Raw genomic sequence first — 23745 nt, forward strand, 5'->3', positions numbered from 1 at the left:
TTGGAAACCTCCATAAATCACTCAGGCCGTACCCCATTGACTCGAGAAGAAAAAACATAAAATATTTTCCAGAAAAAAAACAGAATATTTTCTGAGTTTTTGTGAAAACCTCCATAAAACACTCAGGCCAGCCCCCATTGATTTTTGGCCGTAGAATAGTGCTCCCAGAGCGGGTATGAAGGTCTGGATGCTCCCTAAATGCAATTTCAACCATCTTGAAACATGGCACCTGGTAACCCCAAAAAAATACCAGGTGCACGAACAGTTTGGACTTGTGTGTGTGTGTGTGAGCTTTTCTTTGACATCTGTTTAGAGAAATGACTGATTTACAGTTCATGAAGGTTGCCTAATCACACACTTAAAGTTTTGGAAAGATCTGACTTTTTTAACCCTTTGAAACAGCACCTATGACCCCATTTTAAGGCACTTCCGGTTGGCACAGGAAGCTATAAGTAAATACCTATCCTGATCGGGGTATGCTTTTACAGAATCCTGAGTTTTAAGTCTATACGTTAAGAACTGACTGATTTACAAAGGGTTGAATGCACTATATATCACAAACTGCTGGTTGGGTATGGCAAAACACTTTTAGGGTGATTTTATCACTTCCGGTTGCTCCAGGAAGCTTAGAATCAACACAGGTAGACCTCATAGTGGCTTGATGGATTGTCATTGAAGACAGGTTCATAAGACATTCATAACCCACATAGGGTTTATTTAAAGAATGCACGTTACATTTGCATATGATTCAACAGTGAAAAACATCACATCATATTGCAAACATAACACACTGTTGAATCATATTGCAAACACACACTGTTACATTTGCAATATGATGTGTTGAATCATATTGCAAACATAACACACACTGTTACGTTTGCAATATGATGTGTTGGATCATATTGCAAACATAACACACACTGTTACATTTGCAATATGATGTGTTGAATCATATTGCAAACATAACACACACTGTTACGTTTGCAATATGATGTGTTGAATCATATTGCAAACATAACACACACTGTTACATTTGCAATATGATGTGTTGAATCATATTGCAAATCTAACGTGCATTTGCAATATGATGTGATGTTGAATCATATTGCAAATGTAACGTACATTCTCTTAAATACTTTAGAAATGCAAAAGTCAACGTCCTGATGACCTCAGGATGGTCGGGCAGTGATAGTGGTTCCTCTCCATCGCTCGTTGTGTTAAATTTCATCATGTCGCTTTTTGTGATGGTACCCCCCCGTTGAAACATATTGCAAATGTACAAAAGTCAAGTAGCAAGTCGGTGTCCATCAGTCAATTAGATATATTCAGACACCAAACTGATACCATCTGACACCAAACTCACTTTTACCAACTCCTTTAGAAGCCAACTATCACATATTTCAGAGCAGGCCCAAAATTCACAGCGCCTTCTATTTAAACCATAATAAAACAAATAATACGTAGTTATGTTCTAGCTGCGGGTCCAATATTCACATTATGTTTAGCCCTATGTGAGGCGACCTGGAATCCCAAGTTTCGGCTCGATAGGTCATTCGGTGCCCGAGCAAAACCCTAATTGGTGCTGAAAATCCACTTTTTTCCATGCCTTGCTACGGGGTGCTTGAATGAGCAATCGGACAGAATCGTTGAGGTCCATCTCTATGGGCCGAGCCGGTTTCAATGCACCTAGTCTTGAGACTCTGGGACTTTTCTAAATGTCGCCAGTTTCGTTGAGCTCAAAATGAATTGAAAACATTGCAAATACACGAGGCTGTTTATCGGTCTGAGAACCTTCTAGAGCCACATAACTCACCGTGCACAATCGACCTGAGGTCTAGAACAGGTTTGTAAAGTTTCAGAACTCTAGGTCTGACGGTTCTTTAAAAGTTGGAACAAAACTAACTACTACAGGCACTGTCTGCCTCTTAGCCCCTCAGTGTGTCCCTCCATCATTTCTGTGTGGGTGTGTTTTTTTTTTTTTTTTAATCTGATGGGATGAATGACTGATTTACAGTTCAGGAGGGTTGTCTATTCACATATATGAAGTTTTGGAAAGATTTGACATTTTTATCCCTTTGAAACAGCCCATTTGACACCAATTAAGGCACTTCCGGTTTGCACAGGAAGCTAAAAGTAAACACTTATCATTACTGGAGTATGCTTTTACAGAATCCTGAGTTTTATGTCTGTATGTTAAAAATTGACTGATTTACATAGGGCTGAATGCACTATTTCTCTCAAACTGCAGGTTGGCTATGGCAAACACTTTTAGGGTGATTTAACCACTTCCGGTTGCTCCAGGAAGCTTAGAATCGACACAGGTAGACCTCATGGTGGCCTGATGGACTGACATCAAAGACAGGTTCATAAGACATTCATAACCCACATAGGCTTCAGGTTGAATTGAGAGGTGCAGTCAATGTATTCCTATGGAGCGACATGTCATTGTAAATTGTTTGATGTAAACACCAGCTTTTAACTGTTAAGGGTTAATGCCACAAGGTCAAGGTTAGGCTTGCACAGATCGGGAGGACCTTAAGAACATTCCTGAGGTGAAATTGTGCTTCTAACCTTAACGGTTCTCTCTCTGTCTCCCAAAAGCAAATAAAATTGACATGAGGTCAAAAGGTCATTTGGGTCCATTTTCTTGTAACGGTCGCTGCGCTCAGACCGAGCGAGCTACGGTCAAGCGGGGCATCTCGTTGAACTCGGCACGGCCTGGAGATAATAGTCATGCCATTGCAGGCTTTGTGTGTCTTTAAGCACCGTACTTTTTCACTCCATCCTTCCTTTTTGTGTGTGTGTGTGTTTGTGTGAGAGAGCTTTTCTTTGACATCTGTTGGGAAAAATGACTGATTACACTTCATGAGGGTTGTCTAATCACACAAGTGAAGTTTTGAAAAGATCTGACCTTTATTACCCTTCAAACCTGACCCTATGCACCATTTTAAGGTACTTCCAGTTGACATAGGAAGCTGAACGTGAACACATACCCTCCTTGGGGTAGGCTCTTATTTAATATTGAGTTTTAAGTCTTTATGTTAAGAACTGACTTATTAACAGAGGGTTAAATGAGTGTGTGTTACTTCATAAAATCACATAAAATCACAGAATTCTCGCAGAGCTTCGAGACCCACTTTAAAAATGTTCGTGTGAACAAACTGCAACTGGATCTGTGAATTTTTTGAAAAAAAAATTCCTCTTCGTGAACATCACCAAATGGACAATGTACGATTTCTCTTAAATTACGATAGATAAACGGCTGGTTCTTTTTTTCCTGACACCGTATGCTTATGTACTTTGACGTGAAGCGGTCAAATTGCACCCTACTTTGCGTTTTTGACCTTTAATCCCAGAAAAATGGCCATAACTCAAAAAGCGCAGAGGCCTCGACGCCATCTTGTTCGGGGCCAACTTCCCTTTACTCCAAACCTACGCTCGCCGAGTTTCGTCTTCGAAATATTTTCCGTTTAGGAAAAAAGGCCGCGCTCGTTTGCCCCGTGTTCGTGCGCCTGCAATATGATTTATTTGCCCCCTTGTGGGAATTTTCGAGAATGCGGAGTCCAAGTCAAAAATTTGTTATTTTTATAAAACGGTGACCGAACGTCCGAGACGATTTCTTCGATGACTTCCTGAAAGAGCTCCCCCCCGCCCTCGGCCCGACGCCGTCCGCGATTTTCTGAGACGAAGTCGGACGTCTAGTAAGGGACCGTACATTCGCAATGGGAGAATCTTCACCGATCATACGGCTCCCGTCTCACACTTCCCTTAAGGTATGTTAATGATAAACTGTTGCTTGGCGGCAGGCTTAAGGATGACTTGAGTCAACCGACTGTGCTTATGGAGATCTTTGAAGTCAGTTGTGAAAGAGACTTTGTGGACCAATCGAAAGGTGGAAACATTTGTTTGTAGCAAAACATTGTTGGCATTTTGTCTAAACATTATGTTGCGAAATGCAGCATTGTATTTATGCCACGCTGGTACTTCAATCAAGAGATAGTTGAGAAGCCACTCTAACCCCCCCGGTCATGATGTGTCATACGCGCCCCATGCGCTTCCAATATGAAATTGTCCATACATGCGTTCCTCCTTAGCACAGAACAATGCAATAGGTTTTCAACATCCAGAGCTTTTGTGTATTTATTGTGGCTAGTAGGATAGCTGCATGGGAAACTGTTGCTGATGATGTATTTGTCAGAAGTCATTGTATTTGTCCGTTTTTTCCCACAAGGCTGAAATATGTGCCCTCGCTTAGAAATGTTTGCAAGGTTTGTTTGTATTTCATCCAACTATCTGTGCTAAAAAGTGATGGCTACAGTATATGTAATTTCTTCCACTTTTTGAGTGAGCCAAAGTTCAAGCTGCTTATCTAATTGGTGAGAATGCAATGTCTGTTTATCAGACTCACTTTGACTTTATATGGTGTACCAAGAGATGTACCTTTGCTTACGGCCATACCAGCCTGAATATGCCCGATCTCGTCTGATCTCGGAAGCTAAGCAGGGTCGGGCCTGGTTAGTACTTGGATGGGAGACCGCCTGGGAATACCAGGTGCTGTAAGCCTTTTGTCCACTAGGGGGTGTGGCATTATTTCATCAGCAACACTGCCTTGTAGTAAGCATTTGATGCTGAATTGACTAAATGCAGCTTCTATGGGCTAGTCTCCCCTGCCCTTTTAATACGATCAAAGTTCCTTGTGTTGTCAGGGAGCAACTGCCTTTTATGCATAAGACAAATAAGAATATTGTTACTGAATGCAGCTTGTGTGTGCTCTGTGCTCCCTCGCCCTGTTCAAATGATCAAAGGAAATAATGCTGGTGAGGAGTGGAACTGGACTGGTGTCTGATGGCCCTGTGTTTTCCATGTTGGAATTACAACCCTTCTTTTATGGAGTAAATCAAAAGCACAAGAGAATCTGAGATGTTATCGATAATAAATCAATTGGTTTCATGCATTTGTCTGTGTGTGTGTGTGTGTCTGAATGTGATTGTATTTCGTCATATCGCAAACATTTGTGATATCAGATAGGTTAAGATATTAAAAAGTAATTGGTGATTTTTTCGACAGTGTTGCATGATGGGAATCTAGTGGTTCACTGATATAATCTAGTAAACAAAATAAACTACTTTTTCACCACTCTGTGTGCAAGTGCATTCCTAAACGGCATTTAACGCAGGTCGATGTGATATGATATTATCACAACAAAAAGTGGTTCCCGTTAGCGGAAAATGTTGGCACTGGAGAGACTTGCCCTCCACTAAGCAGAAGATATAATGTGATCAAGAAGGTGGTTGACCCAGTGTGGGGCTCAGCCATTCCACTCTGGCTGGGCTGACCCCTTTTGAATTTTCCAAATGTGGGAATCTCGAATGCAAAATTTATGGTAGTGGTCGTTTGCAAAATTTATGGTAGTGGTTGTTTGCGCTTTACCCTGATATCTTTGTTAATGATAAACCGTTGCTTGGCGGCAGGCTTAAGGATGACTTGAGTCAACCGACTGTGCTTATGGAGATCTTTGAAGTCAGTTGTGAAAGAGACTTTGTGGACCAATCGAAAGGTGGAAACATTTGTTTGTAGCAAAACATTGTTGGCATTTTGTCTAAACATTATGTTGCGAAATGCAGCATTGTATTTATGCCACGCTGGTACTTCAATCAAGAGATAGTTGAGAAGCCACTCTAACCCCCCCCGGTCATGATGTGTCATACGCGCCCCATGCGCTTCCAATATGAAATTGTCCATACATGCGTTCCTCCTTAGCACAGAACAATGCAATAGGTTTTCAACATCCAGAGCTTTTGTGTATTTATTGTGGCTAGTAGGATAGCTGCATGGGAAACTGTTGCTGATGATGTATTTGTCAGAAGTCATTGTATTTGTCCGTTTTTTCCCACAAGGCTGAAATATGTGCCCTCGCTTTGAAATGTTAGCAAGGTTTGTTTGTATTTCATCCAACTATCTGTGCTAAAAAGTGATGGCTACAGTATATGTAATTTCTTCCACTTTTTGAGTGAGCCAAAGTTCAAGCTGCTTATCTAATTGGTGAGAATGCAATGTCTGTTTATCAGACTCACTTTGACTTTATATGGTGTACCAAGAGATGTTCCTTCGCTTACGGCCATACCAGCCTGAATACGCCCGATCTCGTCTGATCTCGGAAGCTAAGCAGGGTCGGGCCTGGTTAGTACTTGGATGGGAGACCGCCTGGGAATACCAGGTGCTGTAAGCCTTTTGTCCACTAGGGGGTGTGGCATTATTTCATCAGCAACACTGCCTTGTAGTAAGCATTTGATGCTGAATTGACTAAATGCAGCTTCTATGGGCTAGTCTCCCCTGCCCTTTTAATACGATCAAAGTTCCTTGTGTTGTCAGGGAGCAACTGCCTTTTATGCATAAGACAAATAAGAATATTGTTACTGAATGCAGCTTGTGTGTGCTCTGTGCTCCCTCGCCCTGTTCAAATGATCAAAGGAAATAATGCTGGTGAGGAGTGGAACTGGACTGGTGTCTGATGGCCCTGTGTTTTCCATGTTGGAATTACAACCCTTCTTTTATGGAGTAAATCAAAAGCACAAGAGAATCTGAGATGTTATCGATAATAAATCAATTGGTTTCATGCATTTGTCTGTGTGTGTGTGTGTGTCTGAATGTGATTGTATTTCGTCATATCGCAAACATTTGTGATATCAGATAGGTTAAGATATTAAAAAGTAATTGGTGATTTTTTCGACAGTGTTGCATGATGGGAATCTAGTGGTTCACTGATATAATCTAGTAAACAAAATAAACTACTTTTTCACCACTCTGTGTGCAAGTGCATTCCTAAACGGCATTTAACGCAGGTCGATGTGATATGATATTATCACAACAAAAAGTGGTTCCCGTTAGCGGAAAATGTTGGCACTGGAGAGACTTGCCCTCCACTAAGCAGAAGAGATACTGTGATCAAGAAGTTGGTTGACCCAGTGTGGGGCTCAGCCATTCCACTCTGGCTGGGCTGACCCCTTTTGAATTTTCCAAATGTGGGAATCTCGAATGCAAAATTTATGGTAGTGGTCGTTTGCAAAATTTATGGTAGTGGTCGTTTGCGCTTTACCCTGATATCTTTGTTAATGATAAACCGTTGCTTGGCGGCAGGCTTAAGGATGACTTGAGTCAACCGACTGTGCTTATGGAGATCTTTGAAGTCAGTTGTGAAAGAGACTTTGTGGACCAATCGAAAGGTGGAAACATTTGTTTGTAGCAAAACATTGTTGGCATTTTGTCTAAACATTATGTTGCGAAATGCAGCATTGTATTTATGCCACGCTGGTACTTCAATCAAGAGATAGTTGAGAAGCCACTCTAACCCCCCCCGGTCATGATGTGTCATACGCGCCCCATGCGCTTCCAATATGAAATTGTCCATACATGCGTTCCTCCTTAGCACAGAACAATGCAATAGGTTTTCAACATCCAGAGCTTTTGTGTATTTATTGTGGCTAGTAGGATAGCTGCATGGGAAACTGTTGCTGATGATGTATTTGTCAGAAGTCATTGTATTTGTCCGTTTTTTCCCACAAGGCTGAAATATGTGCCCTCGCTTTGAAATGTTAGCAAGGTTTGTTTGTATTTCATCCAACTATCTGTGCTAAAAAGTGATGGCTACAGTATATGTAATTTCTTCCACTTTTTGAGTGAGCCAAAGTTCAAGCTGCTTATCTAATTGGTGAGAATGCAATGTCTGTTTATCAGACTCACTTTGACTTTATATGGTGTACCAAGAGATGTTACCTTCGCTTACGGCCATACCAGCCTGAATACTGCCCGATCTCGTCTGATCTCGGAAGCTAAGCAGGGTCGGGCCTGGTTAGTACTTGGATGGGAGACCGCCTGGGAATACCAGGTGCTGTAAGCCTTTTGTCCACTAGGGGGTGTGGCATTATTTCATCAGCAACACTGCCTTGTAGTAAGCATTTGATGCTGAATTGACTAAATGCAGCTTCTATGGGCTAGTCTCCCCTGCCCTTTTAATACGATCAAAGTTCCTTGTGTTGTCAGGGAGCAACTGCCTTTTATGCATAAGACAAATAAGAATATTGTTACTGAATGCAGCTTGTGTGTGCTCTGTGCTCCCTCGCCCTGTTCAAATGATCAAAGGAAATAATGCTGGTGAGGAGTGGAACTGGACTGGTGTCTGATGGCCCTGTGTTTTCCATGTTGGAATTACAACCCTTCTTTTATGGAGTAAATCAAAAGCACAAGAGAATCTGAGATGTTATCGATAATAAATCAATTGGTTTCATGCATTTGTCTGTGTGTGTGTGTGTGTCTGAATGTGATTGTATTTCGTCATATCGCAAACATTTGTGATATCAGATAGGTTAAGATATTAAAAAGTAATTGGTGATTTTTTCGACAGTGTTGCATGATGGGAATCTAGTGGTTCACTGATATAATCTAGTAAACAAAATAAACTACTTTTTCACCACTCTGTGTGCAAGTGCATTCCTAAACGGCATTTAACGCAGGTCGATGTGATATGATATTATCACAACAAAAAGTGGTTCCCGTTAGCGGAAAATGTTGGCACTGGAGAGACTTGCCCTCCACTAAGCAGAAGATATACTGTGATCAAGAAGGTGGTTGACCCAGTGTGGGGCTCAGCCATTCCACTCTGGCTGGGCTGACCCCTTTTGAATTTTCCAAATGTGGGAATCTCGAATGCAAAATTTATGGTAGTGGTCGTTTGCAAAATTTATGGTAGTGGTCGTTTGCGCTTTACCCTGATATCTTTGTTAATGATAAACCGTTGCTTGGCGGCAGGCTTAAGGATGACTTGAGTCAACCGACTGTGCTTATGGAGATCTTTGAAGTCAGTTGTGAAAGAGACTTTGTGGACCAATCGAAAGGTGGAAACATTTGTTTGTAGCAAAACATTGTTGGCATTTTGTCTAAACATTATGTTGCGAAATGCAGCATTGTATTTATGCCACGCTGGTACTTCAATCAAGAGATAGTTGAGAAGCCACTCTAACCCCCCCCGGTCATGATGTGTCATACGCGCCCCATGCGCTTCCAATATGAAATTGTCCATACATGCGTTCCTCCTTAGCACAGAACAATGCAATAGGTTTTCAACATCCAGAGCTTTTGTGTATTTATTGTGGCTAGTAGGATAGCTGCATGGGAAACTGTTGCTGATGATGTATTTGTCAGAAGTCATTGTATTTGTCCGTTTTTTCCCACAAGGCTGAAATATGTGCCCTCGCTTTGAAATGTTAGCAAGGTTTGTTTGTATTTCATCCAACTATCTGTGCTAAAAAGTGATGGCTACAGTATATGTAATTTCTTCCACTTTTTGAGTGAGCCAAAGTTCAAGCTGCTTATCTAATTGGTGAGAATGCAATGTCTGTTTATCAGACTCACTTTGACTTTATATGGTGTACCAAGAGATGTACCTTCGCTTACGGCCATACCAGCCTGAATACGCCCCTTTTTGGAAGTTTCAGGAAGTGAGTGAGCAGCAGGTGTTGGATTGTTTGTGAATTGTTTGTAGAGAGAAAATCGTTTTTGGTTTTGCTGGTTTATATACTTTAAGTTTGGAAGTTTGTGTGGGGAGTGTAGCTTATTTTCTTTGTAAATATTTGCGTTTTTATCCCCCAACGGCGTGAGCTGTTTGGGGGATTCTAAGTAAAATAATTGGACGGATACAATGGCTTCGACATCAAAAATAACAACAACAATGAGAATGGACAACGGAGAAAAAAGAGCGTCGAATGAAGAGTTGAGGAGAAGAAAATATGAGAAAGAATTGACGGTGAACGTGGAAGTTATTGGAGAAGAAAAAATAACAACGATGGAATTGCTGAGAGGAATAAAAGAAGTATGTGGAATGATATTGGGATGTAGAATGAAGGACAGAAATAAGTACGAAATAACCATGTCACACGCGAAAGGAAAAGAAAGACTACTAGACGGGCTAAAAATAAAGAGCTGCCAAATAATGGCGAAAGAACTGGGAAATGATGAACTTGTGGTGTCCTTTTTGAACATGCCGGCATATATTACGGATGAGGAAATACATGACAAATTACAAGGATGGAATGTGAACGCAACAACACCAATCAAGAGGAGGATGTGGCCAGGAACGGACATTGTGGACGGGACGAGATTTTGTAAGGTGAAGTTTACGGACAGTGTGCAATCATTACCTTACTCAACCAAATTCAACACTGTAGAAGGATTTGAATATTTCCGAGTGATCCACGATAACCAAGTGAAGGTATGTAGACTATGTATTCAACCGGGACACATACTCAAAGAATGTCCAGAATTTGTATGTCATAAATGTGGTGAACAAGGACATTATGCCAGAGAATGTTCGAACATCGGTGATATGTGTAGAAGGTGTGACAGACCTAAGGACAGATGTAAATGTAAGAAGGAAAAGGATGTCTTATTTCTGCAAACACTGGACCTCATTACTGAAGAAGAGGTTGAGAGGAGTGAGACTATGGAGGGGGAGGAAGAGAGTGATATGGAAAGTGTGTCGCAGGTGATTCCAGAGACAGCTATAGATATGCTTGGAGAGTATGTAATGCCTTCTGGCAGTACTCGAGACGCAGTCTTGGTCTCTGCTGCTGACAAGGTGGAGCAGCAGCACATGATTGGTGAATTGGATACACAGGTAGAGATGGTGCAGGGTGCTTCTCAGGTGCCTGAACCAGCTTTAAACCTGTGTGAAAATGAAACCAAGGAGAGGGCTGGGTCCACTGGAGTTGATGGCACTGTTAAAGAATGTTTTACAAAAGGCTTGGATGTTGCTCCCCTTACAAGTACAAGTCAGGAGTCAGACGAAGAAATAGATATTGAGGATTTTCAGCGGTTTGCTAGAAATAAGAGAGCATTAGTGAAAGCTAAGGAGGTGACGGGATCTGGAAAAAAGAAAAAGTCTATTTTGAAATGACATGTTTGTTTTTGGCTATATTTCTGCATATATTAACAATGATTAGAGTTGCATCACTAAATGGCAACAGTTTAAGAAATATGAACAAATTGGAGCAGGTTTTGGTGTCTGTTGAAACGGACATGTGGTGTTTTCAAGAGACTAATTGGACGGACGCCAAAATGCTGGAAATTAAGAGCAAATGGTCTGAGCTCATTTTTTGTAGTCACGGAAGTGATAAAACATGTGGAGTGGCTATTTTGGTAAAAAATGATGTGGTTAAAAATGTCAAGCAGGTATATGCAGATAATCAGGGAAGAATTATTGTTATTGAGTTTGAAGTGCAAAATGTCATTTTTCGTCTAATTAATGTTTATGCTTCGAATATTGAAGCGGAAAGGAGAGATATGTTTAATAACCTAAGAACACTGTGTTCAGAGAACTGTATACTAGTAGGAGATTTTAACGTGAAGTGTACTAGAATGGATGTCTCGAGATGTGATAGTTTCAGACATGATTCGTCTAGAAATGCTTTACGGGAATTAATGAATAAGGAAAATCTTGTAGATATATGGAGGGCTGAAAATGTAAATAGAAGAGAGTTTTCGAGAAGGCAGGTGGTGTTAAATGAACTAAAACAAAGTAGAATTGATTTATGTTTAGCAAAGGTAGATGTGGTACAGCAGGTTCAGAAGATGACATATAATTTTACAGCATACAGTGATCATGCAGTAATGTCATTTCAGATAGGTTTTGCTGTGGAGATGAGGGGGGGAGGTGTCTGGTGTTTAAATGCCAGTCTGTTAAAGGAAGAAAGTTATATAAAGGAAATTGTTGAATGTATCGAGGATGAAATGTCTAATGTACTGTTAAAAGAGAATGTGTGTTTATGGTGGGAGGAAGTGAAAGTTAAAGTAAAAAACAGGAGTATTAGGTACTCTAAAAATCGTAACCGTTTAGATAAGCAGAAAGAAAAAATGCTTAGAAATAGGATGTTACATGAACTTGAAAAGGCTGATGCTGATCCAGACTATGATGTTGTGAACTATTTGAAAATCCATGCAGAGCTAGGGTTTTATGAAAAAAAGAAATGTTTAGGGGCTATTGTTAGGAGTAAGGCACAGTACGCCTTGGAGGGAGAGAAATGTACTTCCTTTTTTCTGGGGCTTGAAAAACGAAAGAAATTTAAGAGTTATATTGTAGAATTAGAAAATGAAAAAGGTGTAAAGGTAAATGATTTTGTTGACATCTTAGATTCAGTTGAATCCTTTTACAGAAATCTTTATAAAAAGAATGATGTGGACAAAGTGTGTGTTGCAAAAGTGTTGGAGAAAATCAGTGCCAAAGTATCTCAGGCAGATAGAATGATGTGTGATGAAGATATTTCAATTGTGGAAATCAAGAAAGCAATTGAGAACACTCAAGGAAATAAAAGTCCAGGTTTGGATGGTTTAACAAATGAATTCTATAAAGCTTTTGTGGATATTTTGGCACCCATTTTATTGAAGGTTTTTCAGTATATGGAAGAGAATAAGGAAATCCCTGAGTCTATGTCAATTGGTATGTTAACCATCTTGTTTAAAAATAGAGGCAGTAGGTTAAAGTTAGAAAATTATAGGCCTATTAGTCTTCTGAATTCAGATTATAAAATACTGACTAAAGTTTTGGCTAATAGGATGAAAATGGTGATTGGAAGTATTATTACATCAACACAAGCCTACGGAATACCCGGAAGAGATGTTGCCGATGTAATTTGTACAATTAGAGATGTTGTTAATCAAATGAAAAATGAAGGTGGTATAGTTTTAAGTTTAGATTTTAAGAAAGCTTTTGATAAAGTGGAACATAGTTTTCTACTACAGACTTTGGAGAGGTTTGGTTTTGGGCCAAAATTTGTATCTTGGATTAACTTGTTGTATAGTGGAGCAAAAAGTTGTGTTAAATGTAACGGAGTGTTAACAGATACTTTCCCTATAGAGAGGTCAGTAAGGCAGGGTTGTCCTTTGTCAGCTCTGTTGTACAGTGTTTCTACGGAACCTTTAGCTGTTTTAATACTTGGAGACAAAGAGGTGAGGGGTGTTGGAATCCCAGGTGGTGGTGTCAGTGTTATACATCAGTACGCTGATGACACTACTTTTACTGTGAAGGATGTAGGTAGCATTGAAAGCATTATGAAAATCATAGATATCTATTGTAAGGCATCGGGGGCTGAAGTTAATATAGAGAAGACGGAAATTATGTTCTTTGGGGATATCAATGCAAATAAGTGTGAGATTCCATTTAAGGTAGCTAAGGATTTTATGAAGGTGCTGGGAGTACATATTGGTGTAGAGGAGAAAGAGGCAAGGGATATAACTTGGACAGGGATCCTCAATAAAATCAAGCAAACTTTGAATTTCTGGAAAAATAGAAAATTAAAGTTAAAAGGTAAAATAATTGTAGTAAATGCTTTGGTATCATCTAAACTTGTGTATGTTTTGGGAGTTCTAGACATGCCAGAGTGGGTTCTAAATGAATTGAATAATGTGGTGTCTAATTTTATATGGGATGGTAAAGGTGTTAGAATTGCGCAGAAAACATTGATAGCAGACTATGATGATGGAGGTTTAAAACTTGTAGATTTGGATGTTAAAAGAAAAGCTATTAGGATAAAAATAGTAAAGAAATATTTGTATGACAGCTTAGATTATGGCTGGAAACATTTTTTCAAAGTCTATTTAGATGAGAGTGGTGGATGTGAAGATAATGGTTTGTTGATGGGTCTTAAAAGGAAAATGTGTGAAAAGGTACCAGATTTTTATAAAGAAGTGTTAAATGCATGGGCAGAGTTGTTGCCTAATGTGTATTATGAGTGTGGGCATATTGACCTAATTATGAATCATCCTGTTTTTCTGAATGAGAAACTTAAGTACAAAGAAAAGGTGTTATATAGTGAAGTATTCATGAGTGCAGGTCTTAGACAAATAAAAGATTACACATATGAGGTAATTCCAGGTTTTTTTCCTGAGGAAGCTATTTTTGATACCATCCATGAATGGGATGTAGAGGTGGGTAGGGGAACAGTGAGAAATATGTATGAGAAGATAAAAGAAAGTATACCAAGTAAATGGGTGGATTTAATAAATAGTGAAGTTGTTAGGGAAGATTTATTTGTCTTTCCAAATTTGTTTATTGGTAACAGTAAGGAGAAGGCTCATTTATCTAGTATCCCAGTGAAAAGATTCTATAAAATAATGGTAGAGAAAAATGTGAAAAGGCCAGCTGCGGAGAAAGTTTGGAAAGGAATTTTTCCGACTTTGGACGTAAAAAAGATATGGAAAACTTTAAATGTAAAATATAATAGTATGGAATGTGAAAGTAACGATTTTAAAATAAGGCATAATCGTATATATACAAAAGTGGTTTTACATCAAATCAATAGGGAAATAAATAGAGAATGTGACTTATGTGGTGAGTCACCGGAAAATTTAATGCATTTGTTTGTGGAATGTAAGGAGTTAAAAGATTTATTTTGTAAAGTAAAGGGAATGATTCATAGAAACTGGGGGGGTGATATTTTGAAAAAATATGTGTGGGATGAATTGGTGTTATTTGGCGTGTCTGGTAAATGTGAGGGTGTTAATGTGGGTTTGTTGAATGTTGTTTTGAGTTTCTTGAGGTATGCTATTTTTTGTAGGAGGAATTATGCTTTTTTTGAGGGGAAGAAGGTAAGGGTGTGGGATATTTTTGTAGTATTGTTAAAGAAGCATATAGATATGTTTTATTGTTATGGAAAGGAATGTTTTGATGAAGCTTTTGTGGAGGGGAGTGGGTTGATTTCAAACGTGGATGGTGGAAGAATCACTTATAATTTTTGAAAGTATTGGTATGTTTATTAATTTATTGGTTTTCATAGTTGTTCGGAAGAGTTGATTTCAACATGCCTGTTTTGTGAGATTGGAATTTATGTTAGGCTTTTATTAGTTTTTGTTGTATTTTATTTATTTGAGTTCTTTGATTTGATAGGGGGTGAATTGTTCACCTGCCTATGTTAGTCTCGGTTTTTGTGTATTGTACATTTGATAAAATATTGTAATTGAAACTTTTTTATAATAAAAAAAAAAAAAAAAAAAAATATGCCCGATCTCGTCTGATCTCGGAAGCTAAGCAGGGTCGGGCCTGGTTAGTACTTGGATGGGAGACCGCCTGGGAATACCAGGTGCTGTAAGCCTTTTGTCCACTAGGGGGTGTGGCATTATTTCATCAGCAACACTGCCTTGTAGTAAGCATTTGATGCTGAATTGACTAAATGCAGCTTCTATGGGCTAGTCTCCCCTGCCCTTTTAATACGATCAAAGTTCCTTGTGTTGTCAGGGAGCAACTGCCTTTTATGCATAAGACAAATAAGAATATTGTTACTGAATGCAGCTTGTGTGTGCTCTGTGCTCCCTCGCCCTGTTCAAATGATCAAAGGAAATAATGCTGGTGAGGAGTGGAACTGGACTGGTGTCTGATGGCCCTGTGTTTTCCATGTTGGAATTACAACCCTTCTTTTATGGAGTAAATCAAAAGCACAAGAGAATCTGAGATGTTATCGATAATAAATCAATTGGTTTCATGCATTTGTCTGTGTGTGTGTGTGTGTCTGAATGTGATTGTATTTCGTCATATCGCAAACATTTGTGATATCAGATAGGTTAAGATATTAAAAAGTAATTGGTGATTTTTTCGACAGTGTTGCATGATGGGAATCTAGTGGTTCACTGATATAATCTAGTAAACAAAATAAACTACTTTTTCACCACTCTGTGTGCAAGTGCATTCCTAAACGGCATTTAACGCAGGTCGATGTGATATGATATTATCACAACAAAAAGTGGTTCCCGTTAGCGGAAAATGTTGGCACTGGAGAGACTTGCCCTCCACTAAGCAGAAGATATACTGTGATCAAGAAGGTGGTTGACCCAGTGTGGGGCTCAGCCATTCCACTCTGGCTGGGCTGACCCCTTTTGAATTTTCCAAATGTGGGAATCTCGAATGCAAAATTTATGGTAGTGGTCGTTTGCAAAATTTATGGTAGTGGTCGTTTGCGCTTTACCCTGATATCTTTGTTAATGATAAACCGTTGCTTGGCGGCAGGCTTAAGGATGACTTGAGTCAACCGACTGTGCTTATGGAGATCTTTGAAGTCAGTTGTGAAAGAGACTTTGTGGACCAATCGAAAGGTGGAAACATTTGTTTGTAGCAAAACATTGTTGGCATTTTGTCTAAACATTATGTTGCGAAATGCAGCATTGTATTTATGCCACGCTGGTACTTCAATCAAGAGATAGTTGAGAAGCCACTCTAACCCCCCCCCGGTCATGATGTGTCATACGCGCCCCATGCGCTTCCAATATGAAATTGTCCATACATGCGTTCCTCCTTAGCACAGAACAATGCAATAGGTTTTCAACATCCAGAGCTTTTGTGTATTTATTGTGGCTAGTAGGATAGCTGCATGGGAAACTGTTGCTGATGATGTATTTGTCAGAAGTCATTGTATTTGTCCGTTTTTTCCCACAAGGCTGAAATATGTGCCCTCGCTTAGAAATGTTAGCAAGGTTTGTTTGTATTTCATCCAACTATCTGTGCTAAAAAGTGATGGCTACAGTATATGTAATTTCTTCCACTTTTTGAGTGAGCCAAAGTTCAAGCTGCTTATCTAATTGGTGAGAATGCAATGTCTGTTTATCAGACTCACTTTGACTTTATATGGTGTACCAAGAGATGTACCTTCGCTTACGGCCATACCAGCCTGAATACTGCCCGATCTCGTCTGATCTCGGAAGCTAAGCAGGGTCGGGCCTGGTTAGTACTTGGATGGGAGACCGCCTGGGAATACCAGGTGCTGTAAGCCTTTTGTCCACTAGGGGGTGTGGCATTATTTCATCAGCAACACTGCCTTGTAGTAAGCATTTGATGCTGAATTGACTAAATGCAGCTTCTATGGGCTAGTCTCCCCTGCCCTTTTAATACGATCAAAGTTCCTTGTGTTGTCAGGGAGCAACTGCCTTTTATGCATAAGACAAATAAGAATATTGTTACTGAATGCAGCTTGTGTGTGCTCTGTGCTCCCTCGCCCTGTTCAAATGATCAAAGGAAATAATGCTGGTGAGGAGTGGAACTGGACTGGTGTCTGATGGCCCTGTGTTTTCCATGTTGGAATTACAACCCTTCTTTTATGGAGTAAATCAAAAGCACAAGAGAATCTGAGATGTTATCGATAATAAATCAATTGGTTTCATGCATTTGTCTGTGTGTGTGTGTGTGTCTGAATGTGATTGTATTTCGTCATATCGCAAACATTTGTGATATCAGATAGGTTAAGATATTAAAAAGTAATTGGTGATTTTTTCGACAGTGTTGCATGATGGGAATCTAGTGGTTCACTGATATAATCTAGTAAACAAAATAAACTACTTTTTCACCACTCTGTGTGCAAGTGCATTCCTAAACGGCATTTAACGCAGGTCGATGTGATATGATATTATCACAACAAAAAGTGGTTCCCGTTAGCGGAAAATGTTGGCACTGGAGAGACTTGCCCTCCACTAAGCAGAAGAGATACTGTGATCAAGAAGGTGGTTGACCCAGTGTGGGGCTCAGCCATTCCACTCTGGCTGGGCTGACCCCTTTTGAATTTTCCAAATGTGGGAATCTCGAATGCAAAATTTATGGTAGTGGTCGTTTGCAAAATTTATGGTAGTGGTCGTTTGCGCTTTACCCTGATATCTTTGTTAATGATAAACCGTTGCTTGGCGGCAGGCTTAAGGATGACTTGAGTCAACCGACTGTGCTTATGGAGATCTTTGAAGTCAGTTGTGAAAGAGACTTTGTGGACCAATCGAAAGGTGGAAACATTTGTTTGTAGCAAAACATTGTTGGCATTTTGTCTAAACATTATGTTGCGAAATGCAGCATTGTATTTATGCCACGCTGGTACTTCAATCAAGAGATAGTTGAGAAGCCACTCTAACCCCCCCCCGGTCATGATGTGTCATACGCGCCCCATGCGCTTCCAATATGAAATTGTCCATACATGCGTTCCTCCTTAGCACAGAACAATGCAATAGGTTTTCAACATCCAGAGCTTTTGTGTATTTATTGTGGCTAGTAGGATAGCTGCATGGGAAACTGTTGCTGATGATGTATTTGTCAGAAGTCATTGTATTTGTCCGTTTTTTCCCACAAGGCTGAAATATGTGCCCTCGCTTTGAAATGTTAGCAAGGTTTGTTTGTATTTCATCCAACTATCTGTGCTAAAAAGTGATGGCTACAGTATATGTAATTTCTTCCACTTTTTGAGTGAGCCAAAGTTCAAGCTGCTTATCTAATTGGTGAGAATGCAATGTCTGTTTATCAGACTCACTTTGACTTTATATGGTGTACCAAGAGATGTACCTTCGCTTACGGCCATACCAGCCTGAATATGCCCGATCTCGTCTGATCTCGGAAGCTAAGCAGGGTCGGGCCTGGTTAGTACTTGGATGGGAGACCGCCTGGGAATACCAGGTGCTGTAAGCCTTTTGTCCACTAGGGGGTGTGGCATTATTTCATCAGCAACACTGCCTTGTAGTAAGCATTTGATGCTGAATTGACTAAATGCAGCTTCTATGGGCTAGTCTCCCCTGCCCTTTTAATACGATCAAAGTTCCTTGTGTTGTCAGGGAGCAACTGCCTTTTATGCATAAGACAAATAAGAATATTGTTACTGAATGCAGCTTGTGTGTGCTCTGTGCTCCCTCGCCCTGTTCAAATGATCAAAGGAAATAATGCTGGTGAGGAGTGGAACTGGACTGGTGTCTGATGGCCCTGTGTTTTCCATGTTGGAATTACAACCCTTCTTTTATGGAGTAAATCAAAAGCACAAGAGAATCTGAGATGTTATCGATAATAAATCAATTGGTTTCATGCATTTGTCTGTGTGTGTGTGTGTGTGTCTGAATGTGATTGTATTTCGTCATATCGCAAACATTTGTGATATCAGATAGGTTAAGATATTAAAAAGTAATTGGTGATTTTTTCGACAGTGTTGCATGATGGGAATCTAGTGGTTCACTGATATAATCTAGTAAACAAAATAAACTACTTTTTCACCACTCTGTGTGCAAGTGCATTCCTAAACGGCATTTAACGCAGGTCGATGTGATATGATATTATCACAACAAAAAGTGGTTCCCGTTAGCGGAAAATGTTGGCACTGGAGAGACTTGCCCTCCACTAAGCAGAAGAGATACTGTGATCAAGAAGGTGGTTGACCCAGTGTGGGGCTCAGCCATTCCACTCTGGCTGGGCTGACCCCTTTTGAATTTTCCAAATGTGGGAATCTCGAATGCAAAATTTATGGTAGTGGTCGTTTGCAAAATTTATGGTAGTGGTCGTTTGCGCTTTACCCTGATATCTTTGTTAATGATAAACCGTTGCTTGGCGGCAGGCTTAAGGATGACTTGAGTCAACCGACTGTGCTTATGGAGATCTTTGAAGTCAGTTGTGAAAGAGACTTTGTGGACCAATCGAAAGGTGGAAACATTTGTTTGTAGCAAAACATTGTTGGCATTTTGTCTAAACATTATGTTGCGAAATGCAGCATTGTATTTATGCCACGCTGGTACTTCAATCAAGAGATAGTTGAGAAGCCACTCTAACCCCCCCCGGTCATGATGTGTCATACGCGCCCCATGCGCTTCCAATATGAAATTGTCCATACATGCGTTCCTCCTTAGCACAGAACAATGCAATAGGTTTTCAACATCCAGAGCTTTTGTGTATTTATTGTGGCTAGTAGGATAGCTGCATGGGAAACTGTTGCTGATGATGTATTTGTCAGAAGTCATTGTATTTGTCCGTTTTTTCCCACAAGGCTGAAATATGTGCCCTCGCTTTGAAATGTTAGCAAGGTTTGTTTGTATTTCATCCAACTATCTGTGCTAAAAAGTGATGGCTACAGTATATGTAATTTCTTCCACTTTTTGAGTGAGCCAAAGTTCAAGCTGCTTATCTAATTGGTGAGAATGCAATGTCTGTTTATCAGACTCACTTTGACTTTATATGGTGTACCAAGAGATGTACCTTCGCTTACGGCCATACCAGCCTGAATATGCCCGATCTCGTCTGATCTCGGAAGCTAAGCAGGGTCGGGCCTGGTTAGTACTTGGATGGGAGACCGCCTGGGAATACCAGGTGCTGTAAGCCTTTTGTCCACTAGGGGGTGTGGCATTATTTCATCAGCAACACTGCCTTGTAGTAAGCATTTGATGCTGAATTGACTAAATGCAGCTTCTATGGGCTAGTCTCCCCTGCCCTTTTAATACGATCAAAGTTCCTTGTGTTGTCAGGGAGCAACTGCCTTTTATGCATAAGACAAATAAGAATATTGTTACTGAATGCAGCTTGTGTGTGCTCTGTGCTCCCTCGCCCTGTTCAAATGATCAAAGGAAATAATGCTGGTGAGGAGTGGAACTGGACTGGTGTCTGATGGCCCTGTGTTTTCCATGTTGGAATTACAACCCTTCTTTTATGGAGTAAATCAAAAGCACAAGAGAATCTGAGATGTTATCGATAATAAATCAATTGGTTTCATGCATTTGTCTGTGTGTGTGTGTGTGTGTCTGAATGTGATTGTATTTCGTCATATCGCAAACATTTGTGATATCAGATAGGTTAAGATATTAAAAAGTAATTGGTGATTTTTTCGACAGTGTTGCATGATGGGAATCTAGTGGTTCACTGATATAATCTAGTAAACAAAATAAACTACTTTTTCACCACTCTGTGTGCAAGTGCATTCCTAAACGGCATTTAACGCAGGTCGATGTGATATGATATTATCACAACAAAAAGTGGTTCCCGTTAGCGGAAAATGTTGGCACTGGAGAGACTTGCCCTCCACTAAGCAGAAGATATACTGTGATCAAGAAGGTGGTTGACCCAGTGTGGGGCTCAGCCATTCCACTCTGGCTGGGCTGACCCCTTTTGAATTTTCCAAATGTGGGAATCTCGAATGCAAAATTTATGGTAGTGGTCGTTTGCAAAATTTATGGTAGTGGTCGTTTGCGCTTTACCCTGATATCTTTGTTAATGATAAACCGTTGCTTGGCGGCAGGCTTAAGGATGACTTGAGTCAACCGACTGTGCTTATGGAGATCTTTGAAGTCAGTTGTGAAAGAGACTTTGTGGACCAATCGAAAGGTGGAAACATTTGTTTGTAGCAAAACATTGTTGGCATTTTGTCTAAACATTATGTTGCGAAATGCAGCATTGTATTTATGCCACGCTGGTACTTCAATCAAGAGATAGTTGAGAAGCCACTCTAACCCCCCCCGGTCATGATGTGTCATACGCGCCCCATGCGCTTCCAATATGAAATTGTCCATACATGCGTTCCTCCTTAGCACAGAACAATGCAATAGGTTTTCAACATCCAGAGCTTTTGTGTATTTATTGTGGCTAGTAGGATAGCTGCATGGGAAACTGTTGCTGATGATGTATTTGTCAGAAGTCATTGTATTTGTCCGTTTTTTCCCACAAGGCTGAAATATGTGCCCTCGCTTAGAAATGTTAGCAAGGTTTGTTTGTATTTCATCCAACTATCTGTGCTAAAAAGTGATGGCTACAGTATATGTAATTTCTTCCACTTTTTGAGTGAGCCAAAGTTCAAGCTGCTTATCTAATTGGTGAGAATGCAATGTCTGTTTATCAGACTCACTTTGACTTTATATGGTGTACCAAGAGATGTACCTTCGCTTACGGCCATACCAGCCTGAATACGCCCCTTTTTGGAAGTTTCAGGAAGTGAGTGAGCAGCAGGTGTTGGATTGTTTGTGAATTGTTTGTAGAGAGAAAATCGTTTTTGGTTTTGCTGGTTTATATACTTTAAGTTTGGAAGTTTGTGTGGGGAGTGTAGCTTATTTTCTTTGTAAATATTTGCGTTTTTATCCCCCAACGGCGTGAGCTGTTTGGGGGATTCTAAGTAAAATAATTGGACGGATACAATGGCTTCGACATCAAAATAACAACAACAATGAGAATGGACAACGGAGAAAAAAGAGCGTCGAATGAAGAGTTGAGGAGAAGAAAATATGAGAAAGAATTGACGGTGAACGTGGAAGTTATTGGAGAAGAAAAAATAACAACGATGGAATTGCTGAGAGGAATAAAAGAAGTATGTGGAATGATATTGGGATGTAGAATGAAGGACAGAAATAAGTACGAAATAACCATGTCACACGCGAAAGGAAAAGAAAGACTACTAGACGGGCTAAAAATAAAGAGCTGCCAAATAATGGCGAAAGAACTGGGAAATGATGAACTTGTGGTGTCCTTTTTGAACATGCCGGCATATATTACGGATGAGGAAATACATGACAAATTACAAGGATGGAATGTGAACGCAACAACACCAATCAAGAGGAGGATGTGGCCAGGAACGGACATTGTGGACGGGACGAGATTTTGTAAGGTGAAGTTTACGGACAGTGTGCAATCATTACCTTACTCAACCAAATTCAACACTGTAGAAGGATTTGAATATTTCCGAGTGATCCACGATAACCAAGTGAAGGTATGTAGACTATGTATTCAACCGGGACACATACTCAAAGAATGTCCAGAATTTGTATGTCATAAATGTGGTGAACAAGGACATTATGCCAGAGAATGTTCGAACATCGGTGATATGTGTAGAAGGTGTGACAGACCTAAGGACAGATGTAAATGTAAGAAGGAAAAGGATGTCTTATTTCTGCAAACACTGGACCTCATTACTGAAGAAGAGGTTGAGAGGAGTGAGACTATGGAGGGGGAGGAAGAGAGTGATATGGAAAGTGTGTCGCAGGTGATTCCAGAGACAGCTATAGATATGCTTGGAGAGTATGTAATGCCTTCTGGCAGTACTCGAGACGCAGTCTTGGTCTCTGCTGCTGACAAGGTGGAGCAGCAGCACATGATTGGTGAATTGGATACACAGGTAGAGATGGTGCAGGGTGCTTCTCAGGTGCCTGAACCAGCTTTAAACCTGTGTGAAAATGAAACCAAGGAGAGGGCTGGGTCCACTGGAGTTGATGGCACTGTTAAAGAATGTTTTACAAAAGGCTTGGATGTTGCTCCCCTTACAAGTACAAGTCAGGAGTCAGACGAAGAAATAGATATTGAGGATTTTCAGCGGTTTGCTAGAAATAAGAGAGCATTAGTGAAAGCTAAGGAGGTGACGGGATCTGGAAAAAAGAAAAAGTCTATTTTGAAATGACATGTTTGTTTTTGGCTATATTTCTGCATATATTAACAATGATTAGAGTTGCATCACTAAATGGCAACAGTTTAAGAAATATGAACAAATTGGAGCAGGTTTTGGTGTCTGTTGAAACGGACATGTGGTGTTTTCAAGAGACTAATTGGACGGACGCCAAAATGCTGGAAATTAAGAGCAAATGGTCTGAGCTCATTTTTTGTAGTCACGGAAGTGATAAAACATGTGGAGTGGCTATTTTGGTAAAAAATGATGTGGTTAAAAATGTCAAGCAGGTATATGCAGATAATCAGGGAAGAATTATTGTTATTGAGTTTGAAGTGCAAAATGTCATTTTTCGTCTAATTAATGTTTATGCTTCGAATATTGAAGCGGAAAGGAGAGATATGTTTAATAACCTAAGAACACTGTGTCAGAGAACTGTATACTAGTAGGAGATTTTAACGTGAAGTGTACTAGAATGGATGTCTCGAGATGTGATCGTTTCAGACATTGATTCGTCTAGAAATGCTTTACGGGAATTAATGAATAAGGAAATCTTGTAGATATATGG

General features: G+C 40.0%; 6 non-coding genes and 7 pseudogenes across 6 annotated transcripts; all 13 read left to right on the plus strand.

Moving 5' to 3' along the window:
* Nucleotides 1-4444: 4444 nt before the first annotated feature.
* LOC120043240 lies at nucleotides 4445-4563 on the plus strand. The gene has a single exon (XR_005476365.1). It is a non-coding gene; the product is annotated as a 5S ribosomal RNA (ribosomal RNA).
* A 691-nt stretch (nucleotides 4564-5254) lies between these two features.
* Nucleotides 5255-5404, plus strand: LOC120043261 (annotated as a pseudogene).
* Nucleotides 5405-6110: 706 nt separating this feature from the next.
* On the plus strand, nucleotides 6111-6229 carry LOC120043257. The gene has a single exon (XR_005476375.1). It is a non-coding gene; the product is annotated as a 5S ribosomal RNA (ribosomal RNA).
* A 691-nt stretch (nucleotides 6230-6920) lies between these two features.
* Nucleotides 6921-7070, plus strand: LOC120043274 (annotated as a pseudogene).
* A 707-nt stretch (nucleotides 7071-7777) lies between these two features.
* LOC120043245 lies at nucleotides 7778-7897 on the plus strand. The gene has a single exon (XR_005476370.1). It is a non-coding gene; the product is annotated as a 5S ribosomal RNA (ribosomal RNA).
* Nucleotides 7898-8588: 691 nt separating this feature from the next.
* Nucleotides 8589-8738, plus strand: LOC120043252 (annotated as a pseudogene).
* A 7090-nt stretch (nucleotides 8739-15828) lies between these two features.
* Nucleotides 15829-15978, plus strand: LOC120043253 (annotated as a pseudogene).
* Nucleotides 15979-16685: 707 nt separating this feature from the next.
* On the plus strand, nucleotides 16686-16805 carry LOC120043247. Its single transcript, XR_005476372.1, has one exon. It is a non-coding gene; the product is annotated as a 5S ribosomal RNA (ribosomal RNA).
* Nucleotides 16806-17496: 691 nt separating this feature from the next.
* On the plus strand, nucleotides 17497-17646 carry LOC120043258 (annotated as a pseudogene).
* A 707-nt stretch (nucleotides 17647-18353) lies between these two features.
* On the plus strand, nucleotides 18354-18472 carry LOC120043241. The gene has a single exon (XR_005476366.1). It is a non-coding gene; the product is annotated as a 5S ribosomal RNA (ribosomal RNA).
* A 693-nt stretch (nucleotides 18473-19165) lies between these two features.
* LOC120043259 lies at nucleotides 19166-19315 on the plus strand (annotated as a pseudogene).
* Nucleotides 19316-20021: 706 nt separating this feature from the next.
* LOC120043242 lies at nucleotides 20022-20140 on the plus strand. The gene has a single exon (XR_005476367.1). It is a non-coding gene; the product is annotated as a 5S ribosomal RNA (ribosomal RNA).
* A 693-nt stretch (nucleotides 20141-20833) lies between these two features.
* On the plus strand, nucleotides 20834-20983 carry LOC120043254 (annotated as a pseudogene).
* Nucleotides 20984-23745: the final 2762 nt, after the last annotated feature.

This window comes from Salvelinus namaycush, unplaced genomic scaffold (assembly GCF_016432855.1).
Source record: "Salvelinus namaycush isolate Seneca unplaced genomic scaffold, SaNama_1.0 Scaffold880, whole genome shotgun sequence".
In the NCBI taxonomy this organism is placed as follows: domain Eukaryota; kingdom Metazoa; phylum Chordata; class Actinopteri; order Salmoniformes; family Salmonidae; genus Salvelinus; species Salvelinus namaycush.